Genomic DNA, 9,479 nt, shown 5'->3' on the forward strand with positions numbered 1-9,479 from the left:
AAACACTACAGAAGAAGACTTTCCAGGAAACTTTGGAATTTCAGCCCCATGGTACATTTCAGAAACAGGACAGGCAGAGACAATCCAGTGAGTCTCAGACTGCATGCTTTCTCTCTCCCCCATTTTAAAATATCTGCCCAGCTTGCCTGAATCCTTTCCAGATGATCTGGTTACTCTAATTCCAGAGCAGGTGTCTCATTTCTTCTCAGCTCCTTGACCTCAACTCCACCTCCAGTGAAACCCAATTAGCAAAACCAGGTCCTGCCAACAGCACACCAGATTTCTAAGACCAGGGTTTCTGGCCAAAACTCCCAAAATGAGGATCAGAATTAACCAGGCATCATCCAAGTGGGACAGGAAACATTTAAAAGGAATGTCCTACTAGGATCAGAATGGAAGCTTTTTAAAAGCCTTGGAGAACATGGTTGAGATATACTATTTTCCAAGCAAATCGCTGGCCAGGAGCTTCTATCTTAAAGATATAATTGAAACTTTTTCCATGAGATTTTCAGCTCACTGAAAAAGTATCATGTCTACTAATTCTACTGTACTCTTCTGCACCCATACAATACAATGTACACTAAATACTATTGAGTGGTTTAACCTTACAACCCAGAAATTCACTGAAAAAGTATCATGTCTACTAATTCAACTGTACTCCTCTGCACCCATACAATACAATGTACACTAAATACTATTGAGTGGTTTAACCATACAACCCAGGAATATACTGCAAATTCTGGCTCCATGGCCTAGTGGAAAGACCATAGATCTGGGAATCTGAGTACCTAGATTTTAGTCCTAGCTCTGCTGCTTGTCTGCTTTGTGACCTTGGGCAAGTCGCTTCACTTCTCTGTGTCTCAGTTCCCTTATCTGCAAAATGGAGATTCAATACCTGTTCTCCTATTTAGTGTGTAAACCCCATGAAGACCCTGGTTATCTTGGATCTCCTACAGTGTTGGCACATAGTAAAAACTTAACCAATACCACAGAGTATTGTCATTATTACCTTACCCCATAAAGAGGGATTAGATGACCAAGAATCATCTCATGTGGTGCCTTCATTCTCAAGCTGCAGCCAAAAGATTTAGACACCTGAGAGCCAGGAGAAAAGAACCTCTGACTCCTGGGCTCATACTGTTTCAAAATTAGTGATAGGTGCTATTAATTGACAAGGCAAAGGGTAAACTTAAAATGCACATCCTACAGTACAGAATGAAGTGCCAGTCACTTCAGTAGTGATCTGTGGATAACAAGGACAAATAGTTACAGCAAAAAGTTGTATGATCCGGTGCCTAATTTTAAAGAAATCTCTACCAATTGCTACTTCTGATTATCCATATGCTGAGCCCTTGAAATGGAATTTTGAACATCTATTCTCAAACAGATGGATGTTTTGTTCCAAATACCATACTGGACTTGCATAGGTCTTTAGAGTGTCTAAAGAGTCTAGCATGCAAGATTTAATAAAACTTCCGGAATTGTGGCTTCCCTCCCAAAGTTAATCATCACCTTTTTCAAGTTGCTCCAACATGCTTAGTTTGATAGGTCAAAGTTATGGAGACTAAGCATTCTGAAGGGGGAAAAAATGGCTTATCTTGTGATTCTAATCTTGGAAGAATTATAAATTTTTTTTTTACCGTTAACTGACTCAATTACAACCACCAAATGCAGTTCTATTAAAACAGACATATTTTGTTCTTGAAAAGCCCCACGTTAGGGAAAATTTCTATAATAATACTCACACCTCAAAGTGCAGGTATTCACAAGAGAAGCTGCAAGGCCTGGTGGATAGAGCATGAGCATGGGAGTCAGAGGATCTGGGTTCCAAACCCCACTTTACCACATGTCAGCTGTGTGGGCTTGGGCAAGTCACTTCACTTCTCTGTGCCTCACTTATCAACATCTGTAAAATGGGGATTAAGACTGTCAGCCCTGTGTGGGACAGGGACTGTGTCCAAACCGATTATCTTGTATCTACCCCAGAGCCTAGTAGTGTCTGGCACATAGTATATGCTTAAATAATACAATGAAAAAATTCCTCACATCAAATTGATTTCTCTTTAAACAGAGGCACATTGTTGGAAGAAGGTCCTCTTTTTCTTCCATTGTATTCTATAAAACAGAGTGAAAATGCACATTCTGGGAACTGAATGGATGTAATTTGGGAAAATTAGAATGACTTGTCAACATGCTTTTCCATGGAAAGGTACCCTGGAAATTACTATCTCCATTGGCCCCTTCCTCCCAGGTAGTAATAATGTCAAGTACTTTTATTTTCAGCATCCAGCCTCCCTCCATCTCATCTCCTGCTACCAGGCATCACAATCCCTGCCCTCAAAGAGCTCACAATGTAGTGTGAGACAAAGACACAAAATTATAGATAGGAGGAAAATTGGATATGTGGATAAGTGCTTAATCAAATATGAAAATCTGTATATAGACAAGTGCTACAGGGTGCTTGTGATGTAGGTTAAAAATAAAAAAAGCATTTGGGATTTTCTGTAAACTTAGCCAAAGTAGGAGGAAGGGAAACATTAAATCAATCGTATTTATTGAGTGCTTACTGTGTGCAGAGCACTGTACTAAGCGCTTGGGAAGTACAATTAAACAATGCTTTTGTACAGTTTCTGTTATTTCTATGTCTTTTTGCTATTATATAATATTCCCTCTAAGAGGCAGAGGACTTTACAGGATTATTTGAGGACCAAATTTTGTAAAAATCACCATCAGGCTTTCCAAATCTCTAAGATAAACTGGCATATCAGTGTGCTAGAGAGAAAGAGGAAAAGTGAACATGAATGTTTGTGCAAGGAGTGTTTGCCTGAGTGACTGGCACACGTTTGCCAAGGTAGGAAGTTTTTAACCCTGATTCTGCCTAGAGGGCCCGACTGGTTTCATGTTATGTTACATCTGCCCCAAGCCCTGCACTGTACCAAGCCCTGGAATAGATAGAAACAGACCATCCTTAATACTGGGTAAGGGAAGGGAGAATGTAGATTTCGACTTAGTAGGTGGGTTCAGTACTGTCCTGCGTGAAGACAGGGGAAGGGTTGAGATGATACTAGAGGTTCCTTCCAGCCTAAGGATACACCCTCTTATCTACATTTCCTAGTTTTCACCTTTCATCCTTTCTTTTACAACCTGACCTTGCAGCTTGTAAGTCTGTAAAGTAAATCTTTAGAGTCTATAAAAGTTGGTGTCTTCAATACTCCTTACCTCGAGTAGCAAGGCTTAAAAAACAAGATTCTGGTCAATTAATAGAACTGGATGACTAAATTCATATGGAATGACTCGATGACTGACTGGAAAATAAAAACATAATATTACTTGGTGATGCCGAAAAAAAAAAAAAATTCAGTTAATCCAATCTGAAGAATAACCTGTACTGAGTCATGCCACTGTGGCAAAGACAACAAAATTAGCTCTATGGTAGTAAACTTCAGGAATTTCAAATCTTCAGAGTACCAGAATCCACTTGGGAGGGCTAAGATTTTCTTGTGCATTGTTCCCTAAACATGACATTTCTCACCAGCGGATCACCAAAAGAGAGGGAGATTCTGTACCGGGTGACATGTGGGTTGCCAGGAGGTACCTTACAAATTAACTCTGTCTAATTTGATTAGACAGAGCTATCTTCAAGTGACACAATGCTTCTGATACCTTAAAGACCTAATCAGTTTTCTGGTGAATAATTTGCTGAAATGTTGCATAAATAAAGGGAAATCTTTCAGTTAAAGTGTTCTAAATAATTTATAGATTTTTTTCCATCTCAAATAGGTCTATAAAGAAAAAAAATAAATACTGACTATTTGATCTGGATAACTTTCCAATCACAGTTAGTGACTTTTAAATTTTAGTCCTTTTTATTTGATTTCAATAAAGCCAATGACTTTCTCCCAGCATCCACCAAGAGAAATTCTTTATTCATCTTACCCTTCCCATACCAGATGGGTTATTGCAGCATTTTTAAAATATGATTCCCTATTTTTCTCCTAAAATAGCCTAAATTCTAACTACTATGCCACTTGAAATCAACCATATTTATTGAATGCTTACTATATGCAGAGCACTATACTAAGTGCTTGGAAGAGTACAGTACAAGAAAATCAGCCATCACATTCTCTGCCTAAAGCACATTTCTGAAAAAACAAAAAAGATCTATTCTCCTGTCTTATCCTTTGAGATGGAGATAATCTTAGAAACACTAATAGTTCATGGCTTCTATATCTGAATGGCTTAGAGACACTTGGATTTCATAAGACCCTCGAAGGTAGGTGGAAAGAAGTCATTATGTATCTCTGTTGCTGCTCTACCCTTTCCTGTTCTTCACTCAGGAAATCTGAAATTAGCAGTATTCTGGTTCCATTTAACAGAGGCAAAATCTCTTGAGTTCTTCCATTTCTGACACTGTCCTAAACTTGTGTCATGGAAGAACGCTCACAATATTGATTCTGGATTTTTGTTCACTTGTTTCTCCTCCCCCCACCAATAGTATTTGTTAAGTGCTGTCACTATACTAAGCACTGGGGAAAATACATGATAATAGAGTTGGAAACAGTCTGTGTCCTACATGGGCTTCACAATCTTCATCCCCATTTTACAGATGAGGTAACTGAGGATCAGAGAAGTTAAGCAACTTGACCAAGGTCACACAGAACAGCCAGTATTAAGACCCAGGTCCTTCTGATTCCCAGGCCCATGCTCTTTCCACTTGTCCACTTTGTTTCTTCACCTGTTGATACATTCATGTTAGCGGCTGACTTCGGTTAACCACAACAATGGTAAAGGGATGGAGGAAATGTACCTTTCTGTAAGTTTAAATGACATACATTTCTTTGACAGGCTGAATTCTGGTAACCATAGCAATGGTGCAAAGAAGGAGGAATTGCATCCTTCAAGTTTACTTGCAATTTAGTGTATGCTTTTAACGGGTGGGGGGAGGAAAGGCTCCAGCTTTTTTGTTGTTGTGACCTTCAACACCTTTGCTGGCTTAAAATGGCATTATTTCCTTCATTTACAGTGTAGGTAACTGTGGTAGAATAATGTCAAGAGACTGCCCCAAATTACAAAGACATTGGGAGAGAAGCTTAATCAATCAATCAAAGGCATTTACTGAGCAGTTACTATGTGAAGAGCCCTGTACTAAGAGTTTGGGGAAAATGCAACACAATAGAGTTGGCAGGCCCATAAAGAACTTACAGTCTAGAAAGGGAGACAGACATTAAAATAAATTACAGGCAGAGGAAATAGTAGAGCATAAGGATAGGTACGTATGTCTGTGGGACTGGGGTATAATTACTAACTACAGATTAAAGGGTGCTGGCACAAATCCCATGAAAGAAGAAGTTCTATTTTAAAAACTGCCTCAATGTGAAAAAATTCTAACAGTAATGTATTACCAGACTACCTGAATTCAATAGCTAAGACAGAGAACATCCGTATTTCATTTTTTTTATGGGATTCTCAGGTGAAAAGGGAGAAACCTCACAAGACTTTACACCGACAAGCATTCAATTTTGGGGAGATTTGTTATTGTTTTATTTTTTGACTCAACATGCCTCTGATCTTCACCAAGGGTACTGACACAGACTGCTCACACACACCAAATCATCTCCTCTGTCAATCATTTCTCCTTGCTGTTTTCCAGAGGTATGTTTCCCTTCTAGTCTCAGCCCTGTGCTTACTTTTTAAGCCCTTACTATCATCTACGCACTGTAATAAAAGCTGGGGTAGAAACGACCTAATCAGATTGGAGAAAATCCCTGTCCCATACAGGGCTCACAGGTTTAATCCCCATTTTCCAGATGAGGGAACCGAGGCACAGGGAAGTTAAGTGATTTACCCACACACATAGCAGACAAGTGGTGAAGACAGGATTAGAACACAGGTCCTACTGATTTCCAGGCCTGTGCTCTTTCCACTAGGTCATGCTGCTTCTCGAATTTGTCTGGGTGCCCTGAATGTTCTACTAATCCTACGGCAGAGATTTTGAATGATGACCCAGTATAATAATAATAATGGCATTTATTAAGTGCTTACTATGTGCAAAGCACTGTTCTAAGCGCTGGGGAGGTTACAAGGTGATCAAGTTGTCCCACGGGGGGCTCGCAGTTTTAATCCCCATTTTACAGATGAGGGAACTGAGGCCCAGAGAAATTCAGTGACTTGCCCAAAGTCACACAGCTGAAAATTGGCAGAGCCGGGATTTGAACCCCTGACCTCTGACTCCAAAGCCCGCGCTCTTTCCACTGAGCTATGGCACTGCTTTCCCCTGCCAGTTGTATGATGCAACCTGATATCAGCCTGGCCCGGGCAATATTCCTTAGGGTCTGGTGAGGAACTACAGGCACGATCCCATTTGCCCCACTCCATCCGCTGCCACTCTGGAGCCCCAGTTCCCACCTGTCCCACAGGCTCCGTGGTGGCAGGAGTGGAAACTCCCCATGCCCTGCCGGAAAAGTCCATGCCCCCTCCCTCCTTGCAGTCTGGGTGTGGAAATAGTGTCAAAAACTGCAGAAGCAGCATCTCTCTGTGCTTCGCTGCAATAACCCTAGCCCCTACCCTGGGGTTCAGAGCCAAAGAAAAAGTCCTCTTCTCTCAGCATTAGCCCCTGCTGAGAACAATAATAATAATAATGATAATATCTGTTAAGCTCTTACTGTCAAGCACTGTTCTAAAATCTGGGGTAGATACAAGCTAATCAGGTTGAACACAGTGTCGGTCCCACATGGGGCTCACAGTCTTAATCCCCAATTTACAGATAAGGCCATGGAGGCATAGAGAAGTGAAGTGACTTTCCCAAGGTCACATAGCAGAGGAGTGGCAGAGTAGAGATTAGAACACAGGTCCTCCGGAGTCCCAGGTCCATGCTCTGTCCACTATATCAGCACTGTTCATTCATTCAATCGTATTTACTGAGCGCTTACTGTGTGCAGAGCACCGTACTAAGCTCTTGGGAAGTACAAGTTGGCAACATACAGAGACGGTCCCTACCCAACAACGGGCTCACAGTCTAGAAGTGGGATTGATTCAAGCTAGTCAGGTTGGACTCAGTCCGTGTCCCAAATAGGACTCACACTCAATCCCCATTTTACAGATGAGGTAACAGGCCCAGAGAAGTGGAGTGAGTTGCCCAAGATCACACAGCATACAGGTGGCAGAGGCGGAATTAGAACCCATAACCTTTTGAATCTTAGGCCCGGGTTTTATCCACTAAGCAACACTGCTTCTCCTAATTTAAAGAATGCAGGCTGCAGAGCAGCTGGCACTATAAAGCACACCTCAATGGCATCATCTTGAAGGATTTCACCTGATTATTGAGTCACAGTGCAGAAGGCTCCATTCTGTTGTGGAACCCATTCAATACTATTCTGCCACATCACTCTCTCTTCCAATGAGATTGGGGCTCTCTTCAACTCACCTCTTGGACCCCAAAACCTTGGAGCAATATGGATAAGTGATTCATTCATTCAATCGTATTTATTGAGCACTTACTGTGTGCAGAGCACTGTACTAAGCGCTTGGGAAGTACAAGTTGGCAACATATAGAGACGGTCCCTACCCAACAGTGGTTGCTTCTCACATCTCTCAATCTGTAGGCATTCTTCTCCACACCCCATTATGAGATCTGTACCATTATTACCTAGTACATGTAAAGTATGGCACTTCAACCATTCATTCACTAGACGGCATTAAAGATAAAAAGTTTGAAAAATTAAATAATGGGGGAAGCACTGTGGCCCCAGCGGAAAGAGCTCAGACCTGAGAATCAGAAGACCTGGGTTGTAATCCCAGCTCTACCACTTGTCTGCTGTGTGACTTTGGACAAGTCACTTAACTTCTCTGTGCTTCAGTTGTCTCATTGGTAAAATGGAGATTAAAGCTGGAAACCCCAATGTGGGTCATCAACTGTGTCCTACCTCATTATGTTATTTCTTGTATCTACTCCAGCTCGTAGTAAAGTGATTGGCACATAGTAAGAACTTCAATATGTTTACAAAATAAAGAAAATAAACATCCTGCCACCAGCTGTGTTCTAGGCTGGAGGTATTGCCACTGAAGACTACTCCTGATTCATTAGTAGTAGTAATGATAGTAATAATGAAAAATAAAAATCTCTCTTCTCCTTCCTATATTGTGATTCATTCATTCAATCATATTTATTGAGCACTTACTGTATACAGAGCACTGTACTAAGCACTTGGAAAGTACAATTCAGCAATAGAGAGAATCCCTGCCCACATCGATGTGGGACAGAGACTCTCTAACCTAATCATCAACTCCAGCACTTCGCAAAATGTCTAGTATATAGTAAGCCCTTGACAAGTTTAGACTGTTAGCCCCATGTGGACAGGGACTGTGTCCAACAATTATTTTTAAACCCAGCACTTAGCACAGTACGTGGCATATAGTGAGCATTCCAATACAATTATCATCATTATTGTATGCTAATAAAAAGAAAAATTCCACTCAGTTGAATCTTGGCTCTTGTTTTGGTCCTTTGGATACCCTCTAAGAGTGGGAGGATGTAAGGCAATGGTTGTTATAACTAGTTTGGAGAATTCAACAATTCTCTTTGGACCTAAGAAATTTTTTTTTAATGAACTCCTTTTCACTAATGAGATTTAACACGTGTTCAAAGTAAACAAATCATTATTGTCCTTGGACAATACCTTGGATGAATTAAGCAGTGGGTCAGAGTACCAGCAAGCATCCTGTGAAGAACTACTAGAATTATTAATATTATCACTCCTTTAAAGCAGCAACACTGTTTCCACACTATTTGCTCTTTGGAAAGAGTATGATGAATTAACATTTTTGCCTGTAACAATGTACAGGGGAAGAATCTAATCCAAAATGAGTATTGAAAAAGTGGACTTACGCTTTTTGTCTGAACACTGAACGCAGCAGAGAACGGCAGGATGGTAGTCCAGTTCTTTCCCAGCAGTTGTCACCGTCAGCAGCAAGGATCACCGCCTGGTTGACAGCAAGGAAGGCGTGCAACTTGGTCTCAGAATGGAAGGTAATCTCGGCAGAGCGAACGATGGGTTTCCACTTTCAGCATTCCTAGTTGAGCGTTCGGTTGGAGGGAAAGCTGCAGCCGCTTGATTTCTTTGGTAAATTGCTGCAATAAAAATAGAAGTCTGCTGACTAAGAATCTGCAAACCTTTACAGCTGGTGAAAGATTTTTCCCTTTCGAGTGTTACTTAAATTATCCTATCCCACCAGAGAGAAAAATAATCTCTGAAAATAGATGCATTCTTCTATATCCATCAATCATGCCATTCATTGAGCATTTAATGTGCAGAACACAGTACAGCTTGAGTACAGTGCAACAAAATTAGCAGATATTCCCTGCCCCTAAAGAGCTTAGAGTCTAGAGATGAGTGGAACAATTGTTAGAACTATTCATAAATGTCAAGTTAAAATATCTGCCCTTTAAGATAAAACAAGATCTCCATCCTTCTTTTTTCATA

The 9,479-nt window shown here is 40.8% G+C and overlaps 1 long non-coding RNA gene across 3 annotated transcripts in view; it reads right to left on the minus strand.

The window, feature by feature from the left end:
• Positions 1 to 9,122, minus strand: part of LOC119929943 — a 437,264-nt gene extending 428,142 nt beyond the window's left edge. For all 3 annotated transcript variants that reach the window (XR_005451602.1, XR_005451601.1, XR_005451603.1), the window contains exon 1: positions 8,885 to 9,122. This is a non-coding gene — a long non-coding RNA (uncharacterized LOC119929943). The remainder of the gene's footprint in view (positions 1 to 8,884) is intronic.
• Between the last annotated feature and the right edge of the window lie 357 nt (positions 9,123 to 9,479).

This window comes from Tachyglossus aculeatus, chromosome 6 (genome assembly GCF_015852505.1).
Source record: "Tachyglossus aculeatus isolate mTacAcu1 chromosome 6, mTacAcu1.pri, whole genome shotgun sequence".
Lineage (NCBI taxonomy): Eukaryota > Metazoa > Chordata > Mammalia > Monotremata > Tachyglossidae > Tachyglossus > Tachyglossus aculeatus.